This window comes from Puma concolor, chromosome B1 (assembly GCF_028749965.1).
Source record: "Puma concolor isolate L17-30 chromosome B1, mPumCon1.1.hap2, whole genome shotgun sequence".
NCBI classification, from domain to species: Eukaryota; Metazoa; Chordata; class Mammalia; order Carnivora; family Felidae; genus Puma; species Puma concolor.
The window spans coordinates 144679065-144700171 of NC_141670.1; the positions used below are offsets into that span (position 1 = coordinate 144679065).

Sequence of the window (21107 nt, forward strand, 5' to 3'; positions counted from 1 at the left end):
TGGGGCTCAAACTCACAACCAGTGAGATCATGACCTGAGCCAAAGTCTAACACTCAACTGACTGAGTCACCCAGGTGCCCCAGGTAGGATTTTGATAAATGGAAAGACAGAGGGTCTGACCCTACAGGGAGGTGGAGGGTACTACACCCTGGAAAGAGCATGGTGGGTATGTCTTTTGTGTCTATGAGATGCTTCAGATTGTGTGTTAAGGATGCAGTAAAAGTCCATGTGATGTCAGGTTGAGCAGTGGGTCCGTGGTAGGTTTGGGCAGCTTATACAGGGGGAATGCCTTCTGCAAAGGGTAAAGGTGAGTTTCAGGCATTGTGAAGATGTCATAGTTTCTATTTCAGTATTTCTGAAAGTGTGGTCTGGGATGCTTTTTATTTTTTTTTTTTATTATTTTTTTTTTAATTTTTTTTTTTCAACGTTTATTTATTTTTGGGACAGAGAGAGACAGAGCATGAACGGGGGAGGGGCAGAGAGAGAGGGAGACACAGAATCGGAAGCAGGCTCCAGGCTCTGAGCCATCAGCCCAGAGCCTGACGCGGGGCTCGAACCCACGGACCGCGAGATCGTGACCTGGCTGAAGTCGGACGCTTAACCGACTGCGCCACCCAGGCGCCCCTGGGATGCTTTTTAAACATGCAGATTTCAGCACTGGTCCCCGACTGATAGAATCAGAATCTCAGAGGGAGTAGGTCCTTAGCCTTTTTGTCTGGGGCTCAGCCCAAGCAGATTGTGAGATGTTCTCCAAGCCTACATTCAGCTCTGCCTATCATTTTGACAGGAAGGCCCACTTCCGGTCGCATTACAATAAAAACCTTGTAGCCCTTCCAGAAGACTAAGATTCTTCTGCTCTGCCCCACCTTTACGGCTGTGGCTGGAACCAGAGGCAAGGTGTCACAGCCTCTGGGCTGAGAAGAGTAGAGCTGATCATGGATCCAGAAGGGGGGCAGGATACAGGCCTCTCTTGACCCGAAGGAAGAAAGCGAGAGCCTTATCAGATCCACAGAATTGGCCAAGTAGTTCTTCCTGTCACTGTTCTTAATTGGGTAATAGGTACAGACCAAGAAGAGAGGCTTTCGGATTTTGTTTGGAAAAACCCAGACTGCGTGACGTCTGTCAGCACTTAATCTCCAAGCGCACTGAGTACTAACAGACACAAAATGCAATCAGTGGCCTCCCATCCTTTGTAGTGGTGGGCGGGTTTACACTGCAGGTAAATAAACACTTCCATTTCGCACACATTGCCAATAGCTTACATTTTTTTTTTGCCTGCCACGGCGCTCCGCATGGAGTAGCCTGAACACTATTATTCTTAAATTAAAGGCTGTTTCCTCTGAGGAAGAAAGCCTGAGCCTGCTGGTAGTCCGCTACAGCAGCTTTTCTGAGTTCATGGTCCTCCTCACACCTTGGGAACTGCGTTAGCATTTTTTGAGACGGGTAAAAGTGGACCGTGCTGTTTATATTCTTTAAATTGAATCAAGATTCACCTGAAACATACAACGCTCTACCAGAAGTGGAAAAGATAAGCTAAAGGGCAGACACGCCCAGGTGGGCCTTGTCGTTTTCTTCTCTGCTTGTTAGTGCAGATGCCTGTTGCCGGAAGACCTGGGACACCAAGTTGGGGGGCCCTGGCTTCTGTGCAGTCCTCCACCTAACCATTGCCTCCACCTCCCTCTTCTGAGATGGACTCAATTAGCAGGGCTGCCTGGAGTCCCCTTCCCAAGATCAGGTTCAGGAGGAGGGCACACATGGGCTGCCCAGGGGAATCGCCAGTGAACATGCCTTTCCAACCCTGGTCTGTGTCTCCATGGTACCCTGGTGTCCTCTGTGGCCCCAAGCTCATGCCACTCAGGGCAGGCAAACTCAGGCAAAGACAGTATCTGAGCCCAGGAGCTCATTCTTCAATTAGTTGGCTCCCCTTGGCCTGGGACACCAGCGGCGTTCTTTCCCTAACTCTGCCTACTTCCTCCTCCTCATTTTATTTTGTTCTCAATTTTCAATCCCTTTGGAAGAGAAGTGCGATTCTAATTCCTCCTGGGTGATTCCTAGCATGGTGATGAGTCTTTGCTTTCAGCTTCCTGGCTCTGCTATCATGCGTGACCTTTGGAATTTCATGGCTCCCTGCCAGAAACCCTGGTTCTTCCCAGCATCTGTTTAAACACCGTGCTTCCGGTATCAATGCCCTTTGCCTTTCCAACCTTTTTGTCATCTGGCTCCGAGTTCCAAAGGGGATTTTACTGCCTGTCAGGTCAATAATGTTGCCCTGTGGCTGGAAGAAAAGCCTTAATAATACATCTTTTTTGTGTGTGTATAGAGTTGCTGAATTTTAAAGATTAGCAGTTGGAGAAAATTTCAAGCCTTCTTTTTACATCTTGAAAAGACCAGCCCTTAGTCTGGCATTCAGTGCCCTCCTCCATGTGGGCTAGCTTGCCTTCGAACCTTTCCTCCAATCACCACTACTTTCTTTTTGCTTCTACTTGTACTTTATCCAGTACCCTGGCCTCCTGGACTTTGCTTAAGCTGTTACTTCTGCCTGGATCACCTCCCCCCCAGCCTGTTTTCGATTTCTGCATGGTGCAATTTCCACCCACATTCTAAGTGTCAATGTCCATTCCAGAAAGCTTCCCCAGATCTCACTGCATCTGATTTACTCTCCCCACTCCCCCACACCAGACCCTGCCCTCCCAACCTGCTATTTTAAAAGAATTTTTTTAATGTTTACTTACTTTTGAGAGAGAGACAGACAAAGCACAAGTGGGGGATGAGCAAAGAGAAAGAGGGAGACACAGAATCGGAAGCAAGCTCCAGGCTCTTAGCTATCAGCACAGAGCCCAATGTGGGGCTCGAATCCACAAACTGTGAGCTCATGACCTGACCTGAAGTCAGATGCTTAGCCGACCAAGCCACCCAGATGTCCGGCAACCTGCTATTTTGAGACATAGCCACATTGATACAGCTGTACTGAGATATAATTCAGGTACCACTCAAATGCATCCATTTAAAATGTTGCAATTCAATGGCTTTTAGCATAATCACAGAGTTGTACAACCAGCCCATAATCAGTTCTAGAATATTTTCATCATCCCATAACCCAATTCCATACTCTCTAGCCATCAATCTGCTCCCTGCCCCCGATCTTCTCCAGCGCTAAGCAACCACTGATCTACTTTCTATCTCTATAGATTTGCGTGGTCAGGACATTGCATATAAGTAAAATCACACTATATGTGGTCTTTTGTGACTGACTTCCGCCACATAGAATAGTGTCTTCAAGATTCATCCATGTTGTTAGTTGCATCAGTAGTATTTCATCGAAGAGGCACAGTTTAAAAGCATTATAACATCTCTGAAATAAGGATGCATCTTCAAAGCAATGCTGTGCATATGTTAACTAGCAGCAACTTTTTTTTTTTAGTACTTCTTAATGATGCATCGTCCAATCAATGGCATCAAATGCAATGAAATGTTATATTCACATCTCTGCTCTAACCCCTATTGCAATCAGCGTTGCAGCCAACCCATTTGTTTATGTGTCTATCTTGTCCTGTAAACTATAGGCTCCAGAAGGATAGCAACTGTCTCTTCATTATCTTTGGATGCTTTAAATGACCTGGCATAGCACTTGGATTTTAGAAAGTGCTCAGTAAATGTGAAGAATATGTTCTATTCAGAGACACATACTTTAACAGTAACATGGCAGAGCAGGAGAAAGGTGCAAAATCTTCATGCACACTTTTTTTTTCATGCACACTTAATGAGTATGTGGTGTGCTTGTGATTGTTAAGTTTTTGGTGACTGATATAGTTATTTAACTAAATATTTAGGCACCTACTGTGTGCCACATCCTGTGTTCTAGGCAGACATGGTACAAAAATGATCATGACACATTCCCGCTCCCAAGGAACTCATATTTTGGAAAGACATTTATATAAATGGTTATACAACAAGGAGAATGGGTGTGGTGTAGGGGCTCCCAATTCCCTGAGACAGAGAGGTGGAAGAAGCTAATTAGAAAGTGGTGCCTGTTGGAGTGCCTTGGTGGCTCAATTGGTTAAGCATCTGACTCTTCTTGGTTTTGGCTCAAGTCATGATCTCACAGTTTGTGAGTTTGAGCCCCATTATCGGGCTCCATGCTGTCAGCTTGGGATTCTGTCTCTCTCCCTCTCTCTCTCTGTCTCTCTCTCTGCTTCTCCCCTGCTCATGCTCTCTCTGACTCTCTCTCTCTCTGTCTCTCTGTCTCTCAAAAACAAAACAAAACAAAAAAAGGAAGTGTTCCTTGTCGTTAATACACAGGCATTACAAACATGGGCTTTACAGTCTGATAGTCTTGAGTGACCTTGTGATCATGACATTGAATTCTCCATGTCTCTATTTCATTATCTGTATATCTCTTACAGTTTTAAGAATCAAATGAGGCAATGAATATAAAATACCTGACATATTAATAAATGCTCAAATAAATGATAGTCATTCTTGTGAATTTTAGATCATTCAGCCTTGGGGGATTTTACAAGTTATTTAGCCAGGGCACCTGGTGGCTCATTAGTTAAGCATCTGACTTTGGCTCAGGTCATGATCTCATTGTTCATGAGTTTGAGCCCTGCATTGGGCTCTGTGCTGACAGCTCAGAACCTGGAGCCTGCTTCGTATTCTGTGTCTCCTTCTCTCTCTGCCCCTCCCCTGCTCATGCTCTGTCTCTGTCTCTAAAAAAAAAAAAAAAAAAAAAAATAGATACTATTTAGCCAACCCTCCCCTAATTTTATGCTTTTGGAAGCAAAGCACCTAGGGCTTAACCTCTAGCTGGAGGAGGTGGAGTGGGCATCCAGGAGACACTGGAAGCAGGAGACATTAAAATGGCCAAGAATTTCTGGCAAGATGGGCACTTCGGAGGTGAGTTTGTGAAGGCCCATTCCTCTAGCCCAACCCATTGGCTCTCTCCTTTTTTCTCCCCCACAGGCAGCCACTTTGTTCACTTAGGCTTCCTATTCATGTATGTAAAATGTGCCCTGTATTTGGACAGCCCTTAGCAGGAAAGTCTCAGCCCAGCCTGGACCATAAGTTCCGGTTCCTTCCTGGGTATGATTTTTCTCTTCTCAACTAACCTGTACATTCCTTGGACTGTCAGGGGCTGAGGTTTCTGCATTTCTGTTCCTCAAATACTTAGCTTGATTGGCAAAGGAGTTCTACTTAAGTTTTTCATGTTTTTTTTAAACTTTTTCCTTTGAAATACTAACAAGTATTTTTGAATGAAAGAATGGGGAATGAGTATATTTGAGATGAATTATGAATAAATGCACAAACAAATGGTTACAGGGCTGGCTATAACAATTGTTCCTCAAGCAAATTACATTTTTCTTTCAAGGGGGAAAATGAAGTATAGAATGAAGCTAAAAGAATTATACTCCTTTATTAATATTTTTTCAGTTTTATGAATAACATCTTATAATATCACTGTTCAATCAACAGAGCTAGAATGATTGGGTTTTGATAGTTGGTTTCTTTTCTAATAGACATGGCATCTGGAAAACAGTGTTTTATTTTTTTTCTGCTAACTAGACAGACTGATGAAGCTGTTGGTCCCATGGTTACCAATCTTTGTCTAAAAGAAGATGCTGAAGGATATAGAAGGCTAAGAAGTATTTTTAGAAACTGTGTATGTTCTCCTCTCCCTCTGGGTGGTGGAGGAAGGGGTGGGACTACAGTTTCAGGACGCTGGTCTTTCAAACCTGGGTCTGAGCACAGGAAGGCCCATGGGTACACTGTCAGAAGTGGGGTTCTACTAAACAGAGGGCATGAGTGTTGACTCAGTTAATAAAAAATGTGACAGAAAATCTGAACTAATAGTAGTTTAAGCAAGATAAAGTTCATTTCTTCCTCACATAAAACAGCTCCAGATGAAGATAGTGCAGGGCAAGAATAGCTCCATGGTATAGGTTCCTTTCAGCTCTGTGCTCCATTCCAAGGGGTGTGGTCCTCCAGTTTCCAAGATGGCAGCTGGAAACCCAGCCACCTAACTGGAGGGACAGGAAGGAGGCAAAAAGCTCAAACCTCTTCCTTATAAGTTTCTTGAAGATGGCAAAGAACTCTTGTTTTTAATTTTTTTTTTTATGTTTATTTTTGAGAGAGAGAGATAGAGCGCAAGAAGAGGAGGGGTAGAGAGAGAAGGAGAAGCAGAATCTGAAGCAGGCTCCAGGCCCTGAGCTGTCAGCACAGACCCTGATGCGGGGTTGAAACTCACTAACCATGAGATAATGTCCCAAGCTGAGGTCAGACAGTTAACCAACTGAGCCACCGAGGCGCCCTGGCAAAGAACTCTTTTTTTTTTTTATGTTTATTTATTTTTGAAGAGAGACAGAGCATGAGTGGGGGAGGAGCAGAGAGAGAATGGGAGACACTGAATCTGAAGCAGGCTCCAGGCTCTGAGCTGTCAGTACAGAGCCTGATGTGGGGCTCAAACCCACAAACCATGAGATCATGACCTGAGCTGAAGTCAGACGGTCAATGAACTGAGCCACCCAGGCGCCCCAAGAACTCTTTAACTAATATTTCATCAACCAGAACATAACCATGGTGACACCAGGCTTCAGAAGAGGCTGGGAGATGTAGTCTTGATTCCAGGTGATCATGTGCCCAGATTAAAAACCACAGTTGGATTACCAAAAAGGAGAGGAAGAATGAATACAAGGATAGCAAGTAGCTATCTCTGCCATAAGGGCACAGGGTCCCAATACCGGCCCCTGAGTGTTAGGATAGGTGTGGATGGTGGGTGGGGAGCTGGGGCTTGTCAGCGTCTCCCAGGCAAGTTCTGCCTGGTAACAGGCCTATGTAAAGTGCTGTCCTGGGAGTTAGTAGCTCCCCTCCCCCTCCCCATAAGAATGGTTCACAAGACTTTGCCCTACCCCCTGGAAGGCCCCCACTCTCACCCTAGGATCTCTTCTGAATGCAACAGGAATATTTCATCCCTCTACTTCACCCCTTGACTGCTTTCCTTTGAGAGAGATTTAAAACTAGGCTCAGGCACTTGGTGAACATGTCGTCTTGGCCAAGTGATTGAACATCTCTGAAGCTCATTTTCCACACCTCTGAAATGTTAATAATCTATAATAAAACATAATAATAATAATCAGGCCCAACACAAAGTAGGTAATTAAAACAAATGTTAACTACTTTCCCAACCAAATGGGCTGTGTGAAAGTGGAACCCCTAGTCAAATTAGCACTTTCCTCAGATATTCCAAACTTTACCCATACTCTGATCCAATTCTGATTTTGTTAAAAAGGCCAGAACTTACGAAGAGCGTACTATGTGCTAGGCACTATTCTAAGTGTTTTGTGTGTTTTAACTTCATGACAATCCTATGAACTAACCTTTACTATCCCCATTTTACAGAGAAAGTTTAAGTAATGTGCCAAAGCTCTCCTAGCTAGGAAGTAACAGAAACTCTGGATCCAGGTGGTCTGGGCCCAGGGCCTGTGAGCTTAACTGCTAGTGATAAAACTTCCCCAGGAACTCTCCTCCCGCCCTCTCACCTGTTTAAGATTTTAATCAAAGCTTTGTAAATTTAGCCAGGATCTGACCCTTTTGAAGGCCCCCAACCCCTCCAATCCTTTATCTTCTTAACTTTGTCTCTTACAAAATCTTTTTGGCTGGGGTTAATGATCAGTTATTTAACAAATATTTGTGTCAAGACTCCGTCTTTCTCTTAAGAGTTCACAGTCTTATTAGAGAGATAAGAAATTGAACGACAGCTACACCATATGACTCAGCAATTACACTTCTGAGTTATATAGCCAGAAGGATTGAAAGCATGGACTTGAACCATGTCTAATGTTCACAGCAGCATGTTCACAATAGCCAAAGAGTGGAAACCACCCAAGTATCCACTGATGGATGAATGGATAAACAAAATGTGGTGTATACATACAATGGAATATTATTCAACCTTCATAAGGAATGAAATGCTGATACATGCTACAACATGCGTGAATCTTGAAGGCTTATTCTAAGTGAAATAAGCCACACACAAAAGGAGACATATGGTATGATGCCACTAATATGAGCCACCTAGAAGAGCTGGCTTCATAGAGACTGAGAATAGAATGGTTGTTGCTGGGACCCGGAAGAAGGGAGCATAGTGTTTAATGGGCACAGAGTTTCAGTTTGGGAAGATTGAAGAGTTCTGGAGATAGTTGGTGGTGGTATTTGCACAAGTGTGTGAATGTATTAAAGTCACAGAACTTTACCCTTAAAAATGGCTATAATTGCTAAGAGGCGGCAGAATAGAGGCACTTGGCCTGGTCATCTATTCGGTCGCTGATATGACCTTTGCCCATCTGCTCAGTTCCTTTTCCTTGGTGGGTCTCAAAGCCTTCCCATCTCTTGGTCTTCAGCGTGGGCCTGTGGGGGCCGTTAGGAGGCCAGGAGCCGCCTGGAAGAGTAGCTCTGTTGCTCCGGGGTAAGATGGGAATCCTGCGCGTGTGGTGCAGTTTGCTGAGGTCTGGACTGGAGCAAAGTGCAGGCAGTCTGGGGCTTAGAAGCTGAGGTCTGACGCCTGTCCTGCTATCTTAGCCATCCGGGTGAGTGAGGATGAGGGTGTGAATGAAGGGGGCAAGAGGAGATGGAGGGAAGTGTAGGGATCAGAGAAGGTTTGATAGAGCTCAGTTAGCATGAAGGAAAAGAGCACTCACAGAGGACGCCCGGATTTCCAGTCTGGGTGACTGGGTGGATGGGAGCGCCACTCCTGAGATGTGGAATACACGGGGAAGAATGTGTTTTTTGGGGAAACCCATGCGTTCCCTTTTCCACTTTTGGATATGCCGAGTTGAAGGTTCTTATGATACATTGGAGTAGCCAGTTACCCTAAAGGAAATATTGGTTTTAATTTTATACAGCAAAGACTCAGAAGGATACACTAGGAGGAGAGCAGATTGAGATTTAAAAAGAAAAAAGAAGAAAGAAAGAAAGAAAGAAAGAAAGAAAGAGAAAAAAAAGTGGTGTTTAGAGACCTTCCAAAGGGACTACAGGACCAGATGTACAGCTTGCATAATTTTGTGAAAGTCTGGTTTCTGATTTATGTTTATTTTCAGCCAGTAACCCACACTCATTTTGCTTCTCTTGGTTCTTCTTAGTGAAGACACTGATTGGGATCCAGAAGCATGTGTGAAATCCAAACCATCATCATTCCCAGTGCTTGAAAGGAAGCGGCAAAACCCCGTTGGTTTTGGTTTATAAAATGCATCCTTAATAGTGTGTCATTGCCCTTGCTGTCTCTGTTTCTGAGCTTGACTTCCCTTCAGAAGCATTTTCATTGGGGACATGTTTCTATTATTTAATTTGCTTTGTTTTTTAGATTATTAGTGTTGAGCTCCCATTCTACACCTAGTATCACTCCAGCTGCAATCTTCAGACATTAACTTCTGGGAGCACTGAACTGGCCTCAGCCTGTCCAGCCTGTCCCCTCCCTCAGCCAGCCCTCCCAGGCTTGTGGATTCAACTACAGCAGTCAGCAAACTCATACCTTTCTCCTTCTGCCTGAACTTGGGACTGTCTTTCTTTATACGCTAGCCTTCTTTTGAGTTTTCCTTCTTCTGAAGAAAGACATGGGACAATGACCTTTGGGCACTGTCCCTTTGCTTATCAGTTTGTGTTACAACAAAAACCCAGAAACAGTCTTGTTTTTGTGTGCTATGCTGTGGTATACTGAGTGCTTTTACATTCATTATCTTCTTATCACCTCCTGGACCTTAATTTCTTCATCTGTGAAATGGGGATTAACATATCTACTCATCTTTCATACTTCACACACTTGTAAAGACTGTGATTGATAAGGGATATAAGAGCCGATGGGAAATGACCAAATCTGATTTGTTAAAAAATATATATAGTGTTAAACTTATAGCTCTGTTTCTGAAGCTCCTCAGCAGCTTACACTCCTATTTTTTTGTTGTTGTTTTTTCAAAAGAAACTGCCAGCTCCCATTTTAGTGTTCTTTTACATGAGTAATATTAATTATAATAAAACTCCATTAATCGAGCACTTCCTGGAGCAGATAATAATTACATTAAGAATCCCATTGGGATGCCTGGGTGGCTCAGTCGGTTAAGCATCCTACTCTTGGTTTTGGCTCAGGTCATGATCTCACAGTTCATGAGTTCAAGCCCTGCATCGGGCTCTGCGGGGACAGCACGGAGCCTGCTTCAGATTCTTTCTTTCTCTCTCTCTCTCTCTCTCTCTCTCTCTCTCTCTCTCTCTCCCCCTGTCTCTCTGACTCTTTCCTGCTCTCTCTCTCTCTGTCTCTCTCAGAATAAATAAATAACTTAAAAAAAAAAATCCCACTTAGTTCTCAGCCTTGAAAGCGGGTACAAATATGCCTATTTTACAGGTGAGGAAACAGGCTCAGAGAGGTTAAAACAGCCAAGTCTAATTCACACCGTGAATAAGTGGCAGAGACGGGTTGTCAACCATGTTTGATGTGAATCTGGAGCCTCTGCCCTTAACCACTACAATTTCCTAACTCACTAGCTCTCCATTTTTCAAAGCAATTTCTTTTGCTCCTCCTCCGCCTCCTCCATCCCTTCCCTAAAAGCATCTTTACCCTCAGGCCTCTGAAAGTGTCTATTTTGGAAACCACAAGTAAATAAAAGAAACCTGGTCAGATGCTCTCCACAAGCTTGGGGCAAGTCTTGAGTGTGGGGTGGGAAGCTGGAGGCAGAGGGAAGGGAGGGGAGGGGGCTCCCTCCCTTACCCAAAGGTAAACACTTTGGACTGTTTGCTGTACCTCTTTGTCTTCACCCAGACAGGAGTGGACAGATCCATGGAATACATCTCCCAATGGAGAGGTTCTGCCTCCTCTCCCCTCCACGCCCCCACCCCTGCTCCTCTCAGCTTCCCAGTCCCTGGACTCCTCCCTTTCGACAGTGATGTTTTCCACCCGAAATCTAGCATGGCTTGGGGGTTGGCCAGAGGAGGGAGGGATTGGGGGCCCAGCCGGAAAGGGGGCTGGGGAGAGGAGGAAGATTAAGAAAAGAAAAGCAGCTGGAACTCATCTCCTGGGGAAGGTCCAAGAAGGAGGCCCAGGCCCTGGGAAATCTGCTCGCCTCCTGTTATGCACACCCCCCCCCCAGCTTCCTTTTCAGTCTGTGTAACCCAAGGATTCTAATCATTCGTGGCAGTTCCCCACAGCAAGCGGTGCAGATATCCCAGCAGACACAGGGACCCCCACTGCGAGAGAATACGTGCTTTCAAGCTGCAGGGAGCCCGTTGCCAGAACTTAAAAGATGTCCTTCCAAATGTCAACATTGCAAATCAGGAAAAAAAAAAAAAAAATCACTGGGTGTACATGACTCCGGTCAGCAGGATGGTGTGGACAGCAAATATGTGGATATTTAGTGACAAAGGATGATAAAGGTACTGAACTTGATAGGCAGAGAATTTTAAAACTTCAGTATTTCTGCAGGACTGGTCTCCAGAGGAGCTCCGCAGAGGGTCCGAGCCCATGTGTAAGGAAAGGAACCAGGAAATGAGTTTAACTGACTGAATGTGGGGGAGAGTAAGAGTATCCTCTAAGGAGGGTCTTAAAGTCATTCCAAGCTTGTTTTAAATTTAGAGAAAATTAGGTCATTCTGGAATCATCCTTTGGACCGAGCATGAGGTCAGGAGAAACTATTTTAGAAAATAGATCATATCATGTCACTCCCCTGCTTGAAACCACTGGGAGCTCCCATTAGAATAAAAATAAATCCTGAACTTCCTGCTGCAGCCTGCAGATTTCATGACAGACCCCTGCTGATGTTTCCCACCTCATTTCCCATCCAATAGGCTGTAGCCTTGCTGGCCTTCTTAGGTGTTGAGAGCATCTGCTCTTCCCTTTGGCTAGAAAAATGTTCCTGGCCTCAGCTTATGATGGTGCTTTTCAAATTACAGGTCATAACCAATTAGTGGGTGGTAAAATTAATTTAGTGGGTCATAACCAATTTTTTAAAAGAAGAACTTAAATATCATAGAAATATTAGACTATACCATAAAGTAAGGATGGGTATTGTTTTTATGAAATACATATGCGTGTATGTGTATCCTGGATTATGATGTAAAATAAAATTCTTACTAATGAATCTCAGTCCATAAGCTTTGACAGTCAGTGACTTGGGAGTTGGTGATAGGTAATTTAGGCTTTTCCACCCCCACCCACCCCTAACCAGGAGCACTTTTTTTTTTTTTTTAATTTTTTTTTCAACGTTTTTTATTTATTTTTGGGACAGAGAGAGACAGAGCATGAACGGGGGAGGGGCAGAGAGAGAGGGAGACACAGAATCGGAAACCGGCTCCAGGCTCTGAGCCATCAGCCCAGAGCCTGACGCGGGGCTCGAACTCACGGACCGCGAGATCGTGACCTGGCTGAAGCCGGACGCTTAACCGACTGCGCCACCCAGGCGCCCCAGGAGCACTTTTGATTTAAAAGAAGCTTTCTGATTTCTTTGTAGAGGCATTATTATAAATGTTCAATAGAAATGAATTGAGCCTAGGGCACCTGGGTGGCTCAGTCAGTTAAGCGTCTGACTTCAGCTTAGGTCATGATCTCATGGTTTGTGAGTTCAAGCCCCAAATTGGGCCCTATACTGACAGCTCAGACCTGGAGCCTGCTTCAGATTCTGTGTCTCCCTCCCTCTGTTCCTCCCCTGCCCGCACTCTGTCTCTCTCTCTCAAAAATAAATAAAGATTAAAATAAAATTAAAAAAAAGAAATGAATTGAGCCCGGCCTCAAAGACCATTAACCAGCTTTAAAAAGTTTTTATGGATCATACCTGAAAAACGGTTAATGTCTTATGTCTTTATGTTGTATGACCTTGTTGTACTCATAGGAGAATGGCTGCATATGGGATCCATGGTTAAAAGTCTTATGACAAGTTGGGCTTAAATGGCTCTGCTGGTTAAACATCTGACTTTTGATTTGGGTCCAGGTCATGATCTCAGGGTTGTGAGATCAAGTCCCATGTTGGGCTCAGTGCTGGGCATGGAGCCTGCTTGAGATTCTCTCCTTCTCCCTCTGCCCCTACCCTGCATGTGCTCTCTCTCTCTCTCTAAAGAAAAAAAAAATTATAAAGAAGATAAAAAATTTTTCAAAAGTCCTATGACAGTTATTGCTACTTAGCCGACCCAACAACCTTTCCCAAGTCCTATTCACTTGTCCTATTTTACTACGGAGGCTGGCAAAACTAAATGTTCCACTTTCTCGACTCCCTGGCAGCTAAGAAGGGCCATCACACAGATGTGGTCAAAGATATAGGTGAAAATCTGTTCAAATGTGGCTGAAATTTTTTTTTCCTTTTCTAATAAAAGAAACTTTGGTTGGCATTGTCTCCATCTCTTTGTTTCCTCCTGCTTTGAATGAAGACGAGAAGCCTATAACTGCTTTGGATCTGCAGCCACCATCTTTGGATGATGAAGGAAAGTCCTAGAAAATCACAGAGATTCTGGCGCCGATGGGAATTCTGCAAGTTCTGCTTGTGTCATATTTGCTGATGTCCCGAAGGCTAAAGCCGCGCTCAGAGTCAGTATGGCAGTGGACTACACAAAGGTGTGGATACCAGAACACATGATTCATTGGAGCCATTAATATAACAATCTGCCATTTCCTTCCTCAAGACACTTTATTTTCATCTGTTGAAAACTGGTTGTAGTATATTCATTTTATTAATATAAGACACTTGGCTGCCATCTCCAAAAAATTATCACAGTAAGTATGCAAATCTATGATGTATAAAATGTGAATGGTACCTTTATAGATGCAGTGTTGTGGTGCAGTGCGCAACCTGCACAACCATACTTATGGCCCTAATAACTCTTAGCAGCCCATGTTGTGTGTGAGGGTTAGTTTCAAGCCTTAGGTGTCTTTAGTACTTCGCATCTAATACCATGCCTGACATTTTATGAATACAGGTCTTCTGTCACTTTCTCCAAATTCTGTTTGCCTACCACAGAGCTGCCAGAGTTAGATTTTTAAGCAAAATAACAATGGCAACGAATATATTTTGAGCCCTTCCAATGTTCCAAGCACTGTGCTAAGTAGCTCACTTAATCCTTACAATAACCTTAGAAAGCAAGTGTCTTTATTATTCCCATTTTATAGGTGAGAAAATTGAGATTTAGACATATGTAACCTGCCACAGATAAGCCAGCCAGTACACGGCAGAGCAAAACCAGAAGTCAGGTCTATTTGCCTCCAAAGTACATGTCACGTGTCCTCTGGGATCCTTGGACCACCTGCATCAAAATTACCTACAGTACTTGTTAAAATGCAGAGTCCTGAGCCACATCTTAGACTTAATAAAGCTTGAACTTAGCATGGTTTATGAAGTTCCTCCTAATTTCGCCTTTGCTCCCCTAACTTCATCTTGGCTGGTCCTCTCCATTGCACTTGCTGCCCCCTGCACACAAGTACGCACACTGCAGATGCACACAGAGGCGTTGGGCATACTTGGAATATGCTGGCCCCTTACCCTTGTACCTGAATTCACACAATTCCTTCTCAGAATAACTCCACGTCTGCTTCTTCCCACTTACTCACTCTGGTGAAATTCCTTTTACTCCTCAAGTTCCAGTTGAAAAGCCAGCCTTTCTGAGAACCTTTCTTATTGCCCCTTCCACAGACAGGCTGCTGCTTCTTCGGAGCTTTTCTTGGTATTTACCAGATAGCTCTACTCCACACTTACTGACAAGTTGATTTTTTCTTCTCACCCTACTTGCTGCATCCTCAGTGAGGCATTTAGTAAGTCTTTTTTTTGTTTGTTTGTCTAAAGGTATGATTGACATGTAACATGAGTTTCAAGTGTACAACATAATGATTCAATATTGTATATATTGCAAAAATGGCCACAGTAAGTCTGGTTAACGTCCATCACCATACATAGTTAGGAATTTTTTTCTTGTAATAAGGACTTTTAAGATCTTCTCTCTTAGCAACTCTCAAATATGCAACACAGTATTATTTTTATTGGTTGATTGATTGATTGATTGATTTGAGAGAGAGAGAGAGAGAGAGCGCGCACTCAAGCATGTGGGGAGAGGGAGAATCTGAAACAGGCTTCCTGATGTCAGCACAGAGTCCTATGCAGGGCTCTGTCTCATGACCGCAAGATCGTGACCTGAGCCCAAACCAAGAGTTAGATGCTTAACCGACTGAGCCACCCAGGTGCTCCCACAACACAGTATTATCACCTGTAGTGATCATGCTATACGTTTCCATTTCCATGGCATTTGATAACTGGAAGTTTGTGTCTTCATAAGTTTTAATAAATGTTTTTCAAGAGTCAAATGATTTAAAACAATATTTCTAATGTAAAAATCATAATTTAATAATAAAGTAGGTCTTAAACCTCAGATTATATTGGAAAGAAAAAAAAACACACACACGACCACAAAGCAAGATCATTAAAAAAACAAAACAAAACAAAACCAGAAAATAGGAAGAGCTAAAATGTCATGTTCTCGACTTACAAAGGGAAATTCAGACTATTTTATTCTAAATGCTAGTATTTAGAGCAAATATAGAATCAAGAATATTTACTTGTTTTTGTTCTATTTTATTATAGAAAATTCAAATCTACCCACAAGTAGAGAGATCAGTGCACGGATTCCCTGAGTACCTATCACCCAGTTCCAATAGTTACCAACATTCTTCTGTTCTTCTTTCAAATGATGCCAACAATTAAGTTAATTTAAAAATACCCTTGGGTGTGACATTGCAAAACCAGTCATGCTTTTTAAAAGAATGACAGCAACGGCTACCATCTGGTCATTAGTGAACACCTAAAGACAGGAATCACTGTGTGATCATTAGTTTCCTCTCCATGTTGTTATCAGGGAGCAGGGAGGAAGAGGACCCAGACTGCCTTGGGGGGGGGGGGGGCTGACAGCTTGGGGGTGGAGGGGAATCAAAAACCCTTTCCCTTTGTTGCTCAAATTCATCAGAAGCTGGTTGAAAGCTTGAAAAGAAGAAGAAGAATTCGACCAGAAGTTTCTTTGAAGGGAAGCAGATAAAGGTTTTGACTGGAGCCCTAAATTCACAGTGACCTGTATCTAGACTTTACATGATATCCTTCAGAAACAGTCCAACTATATTGTTTTGTGAGTGTGTGTTAGGGATTAATTTGTGTAATGTAAACATCTAGAATATTTCACTCTTGTGACTTTATTGGCATTTATCAATTTCTTTAAAAGGTATTCTGGGGGGCGCCTGGGTGGCTCAGTCGGTTGAGCTTCCAACTTCGGCTCAGGTCATGATCTCATGGTCTGTGAGTTCGAGCACCGCGTTGGGCTCTGTGCTGACAGCTCAGAGCTTGGAGCCTGCTTCTGATTTTGTGTCTCCCTCTGTCTCTGACACCCCCCCACCCCGTTCCTGCTCTGTCTCTCTCTGCCTCAAAAATAAATAAACATTTAAAAAAATAAAAAAAAATAAAAGGTATTCTGGGAACCTCAGCAAATGGAAGTTCCCTGGGATGCTCTTGACCCCTGAAAGACTGGTGGAGGTTGGGATTCAGAAAAAGTTGAGGTCTTCAGTGTTGTCCCCACTTTTCATCATGAGGGGCTCCTGTCTGACGCTGGTGGAAAGAGTGCCAAGGTTACAATTGGGTCCAAGAGTGGCAAAAAAGGAAAAAAGACAAAGAAGTCACTGGTGACGGGGGAACATTTGGCTGGAGAGGCAGCAAGAAGGAAAAAACAGGAGAGAGATGTGGCGGACAGACTGAGACTGGAAGTGTGAGAAAGGGGAGGGCACCACGCTCTTGGGGTCCATGAAAGGAAATCTGAACTTAGCTTTTATTTAATCCAAATGTCTTCAACTTTCCTAGGAGAAACCAAGGCCCAAAAGGTGGAATCCTAGTAATTAAATCTGTAAAACCTTGAAAGCAAGTCCCACGATGCCTGCCCTAGAGATTTCCAGGCGGATGCTCACCACAGCACAGACAAATGGAAAAGGGAATTTCTGCCCTAAAGGAAAAGGAATACCCTGAGGCACCCATCTCCCCCCCCCCCCCCACACACACCAGAGCCCTCTCAATTAGATCCCAGAGGGCTCTCCACCCCCTCCCTGGGCTGTCCAGCTTCCCAGTAAGGGGGAACAATGAAGGAATTCGGGGTTTCCTACCAAGCATGCACTGACCAGATTGGAAGCAACCCCTTGGTAAAGCACGCAGTCAGAATTGCTGACGAGGTCCACCCTCCTTCCCTAGAAACCCGGGGAGTGGGGGTAGGGGAGGCATTGCTGAGTTGGTGATGTCCTGGAGAAAGGGTGGCCTTTGTGAAAAGTGCCGGTTCAGCTGGATGCTTGGGATGACTCCTCCCAACCACCCTGAGTACTCCTCCAGGAGGGAGAAGGGTGCACAATGAGAGGGTGTGAGGACTTGCTTGGCCAGGCTGGGAAGGCTTGTTGACCATGGCAGTGACAGGCTGTAGAGTGGGGAAGGACAACTAGGGTCCGGGAGAATAGCCAATAGAGAAGGCCTCTGGGGCGGTTCGTTAATGAGCTCATTCATCCAGGCAGGTTAAATGGCCAGCAACTGTGGTGCCCAAGAAGCAGTTCACACAGCTGAAGGTTATTGCTAAACAATATGCAGTCATGATGGTTTCCTCCGCCTGTGAGTCAGCACGCAGTATGTGCAGGAGAGGGTGTGGATAGACCAAGAGAATGTTCTTTCTCCTTTCTAGTAGCAAGTGTGGTGAGCATGTGCAATGGCAATAACTCAGAAATACATTGCCCAGAAATCTAAAAATAATGTGATTTTATTACAGCAATAATTATTAATAACATTTTGAAACTATTTTTAATTTGTACCGCCTAGTTAATTTGATCGACTTTAAGCTGTGCGGGGCTCTCTGTAATGAATCAACAACACATGTTAGGCTTTTGCGGTCGAACACCTTTATGTAACAAGCTGCATCCTTTTGGATGTTTATGCACGAAGACCAGCTACACGGAAATGTGGATGAGGCATGAAATTCCAAGATGGCAATAAACAGCAAACACAGGGAAAAACTACTTATTTGGGATGAATGATGCTCTTTGCCAACTGCCTGTTAAAGCATTTTGATTCCAAGTCAGGAAGGAGGGGAGGGAGGAAACATCTTCAGGGTGCATTTAGTAATGCATTCCTGCCTCCCGAGTCCATGCATCTTTCTTCCTTAGAACTCTGTTTTTATCTTTGTTCTCCTTATAGCCTCTTTCAACATTCTTCAGCTGATAGATAGGCAATGAGGCGTGAAGAAGGTGAAGTATCCAAGCTGGAATCCAGCACGAACCTGGTTCTCAAGGAGACTTACTCTTAAGACCTCACTACCTCTAGAACAGGCTTAATTCCCAGCCCCTGTGTCCCCCCCCCCCCCCCCCCCCCCCCCCCCCGCTTTGAAGCTACTTCCTCTCCCATTCCTGAGCATTTGTAGGCACAAAGCCAACATCAGGGGTGGCAGAGGAGCAGAAGGGCCATTCGGTTCTGGCTTCATGTACATCCAGAGCCTCACATATGGCCTCTGGCAGAATCAGACGAGCTTCTACCGGCGCATGCGTGCCATGAAAGGATCTTTAAAATATACCACAATTAAAATGTCTGTAACTTGTTTTGGCGTGTCTTCATTTAAACTTTTTTTTCATGTTTTATTTATTTTTGAGAGAGAGAGAGACATCATGAGCAGGCGAGGGGCAGACACAGAATCTGAAGACAGGCTCCAGGCTCTGAGCTAGCTGCGAGCACAGTGCCTGATGCGGGGCTCGAACCCAGGAACGGTGAGATCATGACCTGAGCTGAAGTCGGATGTTTAACTGACTGAGCCACCCAGGTGCCCCTGGCGTGTCTTCTTCATTTTAAAGATACGTTCAGAGCCTCAAAACGGAGAGGCCTCTTGCACCTTCGGAGACCTGAGCGCAGAGTTCTCAAAGGCACACACGCTGCGTAGCCTTTCGGTTACACAGCGTCAGGGTTGAGGAATGGAGGGTAGAGGTTCTCCGCATGCAGTGGTCCGCCTCTCTAAGAAGCCCGGGGGAAGACGGCAGAATCTATCTTGCAGGGTCTCCAGAAAGACTCCCTCTCTCCACCCGTCTCCACCGGCGCCCTCCACCGTCTGTGGCCTGTGCGGGCGCCCAGCAGACACGAAGCGCACGCAGACAGGGGCCCACGCTGTTCTCTGGACGCCCTGAGGCTCCATCCTCAGGGCCCGGAGAGCCCGGCAGTGTGGGGTCTGCTCACCCTGCTCCCTCCTGCCCTCACAGTGTCATCAGACGAAAACCTAATTTGCCCTTGGAAGCAAGGCGCCTTCTAGCGGGGGAATCTCAGCTGGGGGGCATAGGGGAAGGAGGCGCCATCATGCGGGCCCGGGATTGGATGTAAATGCACCGAGGGGAGCAAATGAGGGCGAGTCAAGGAGAAAAACCAGGTCTGAGACTTTAATTAGCGGCTTTCCCCCCTTTGGGATTCCTGAGAGCAAATGGAGAGGAGAGAGGAAGGGATCCAGAGAGAGAGGACGCTGGGCTGCTGGCTGTGGAGGAGCACCTGGGGGGAGACTGAGGCCCGCGGGGCGGAAGGACTGACAAGGCTCTGAGCAGGCCCTTAGGGCTGAGCACCCCCTTCGCGTGTGGTGTCACTGCCCCAGCACGGCCCCCCGACTCTTGTGGTCAACAAGGATAGTCGCCAGGGCCTGGGAGGGCCACCGGGTGCCAAGGTAAGGAACAAGCCGCCGCTGCTCTCTGTGCGCAGCGGGGCCCTCAGCCAAGGGGGAAGTGAATTAGAAGACGGCGTGGTGGGTGCTAATGTGGATATTCTAGACGGTGTTCACAAGGCGCAGTCAGGGCCCGGCGTGGGTTAAGTCAGTGTTGTTACAATAATTTAATGTTTATTGTTATTTGGGGTGCAAATGGGGGCCGGCAGCAACCGAGGGTGTTTGTCTTGTTCACTGCTCCCTCACTCTCACCTAGAGTAAGTCCTGGCAGATGTAATGAGAGCGTCCATTGACTAAGTGTTTATGAGATATTTATTATATGTACATATATGTATAATGTAAAGTTATATGTATGTAAAGTTATATGTAAAGTGTGCCTTTGTGTGTACAGATGCCTCATTTTACAGACGAGCAAACTAAGGCATGAGATAATCAAGCAGCTTGTGCAAGGTGGCATGGCGAATCTGGGTTTGAATCTGGAATGTAGGCTGGCTGGCTACAAAACTAATGTTTTTCATCACCATCCTGTAAATAAGAGATCATTTGAAATGAGATATTTTGAAATGAAAAATTGATTTGCGCTGGAGAATCTAAAGCCTTCAGAGATGAGGAAGCATTTCATTCAGGACTTAAAGAATGACTAGGAGACATGGGAGGGCTTTTGGGGGCTGGGGGGGATCTTTTATTTTCACCTTTCTGCTCTTTAGACACTTGAGAGTAGGGCACCCTAAAAGTCTTGCTCATATTTTGCATTCACTGCGGTTCATTAGGAGTTGGGCCAATTACCTGAGTTCTGAGGCACAGACATTATTGCTCATGGTGCAGGGAGACAGTGATCACAAGGGGAAAACGAAATTCCAGTACCTTTGTACAGAATTTTTAAAAAATATTCTGTGAGAAAGTGAAGAGGTGGGGCCATATTCAGCTGGATAAATGTGAATGGAACGAATTTTGTCTGAGTGGTCTACATTTTCCCACCTAGATCTTAACTCTTAGAAAGTCAACTTTTTCTTTCTGTCTAGACCTGTACCTGGAAAAAGAAGAGAAATTCATTCACACCAAGGTGAAAATGACTAATAACATTTATATCTCGAATAGGCATTTATTGAAAGAGCCTACCCTGCAAGATAGGTAGGTGAATAGAATAGATAGATTAGGGGGCACCTGGGTGACTCAGTGGGTTAAGTGTCCAACATCAGCTCTGGTCATGATCTCGGGATTCCCGAGTTCAAGCCCCATGTCAGGTTCTGTGCTAACAGCTCAGAGCCCGGAGCCTGCTTTGGATTCTTTGTCTCCCTCTCTTTCTACCCCTCCCCCACTTGCACTCCATCTCTGTCTCAAAAATAAATAAACATTAAAAAATTTTTTTTTAAATAGATTAAGACAGGAAAAGGAAAATG

At 44.8% G+C, this 21107-nt stretch overlaps 1 long non-coding RNA gene across 1 annotated transcript in view; it reads left to right on the plus strand.

Annotated features, from left to right (window-relative positions):
* Positions 1-19494: 19494 nt before the first annotated feature.
* Positions 19495-21107, plus strand: part of LOC147581916 (uncharacterized) — a 114571-nt gene continuing 112958 nt past the window's right edge. The window contains exon 1 of the long non-coding RNA XR_015250396.1: positions 19495-19710. This is a non-coding gene — a long non-coding RNA (uncharacterized LOC147581916). The remainder of the gene's footprint in view (positions 19711-21107) is intronic.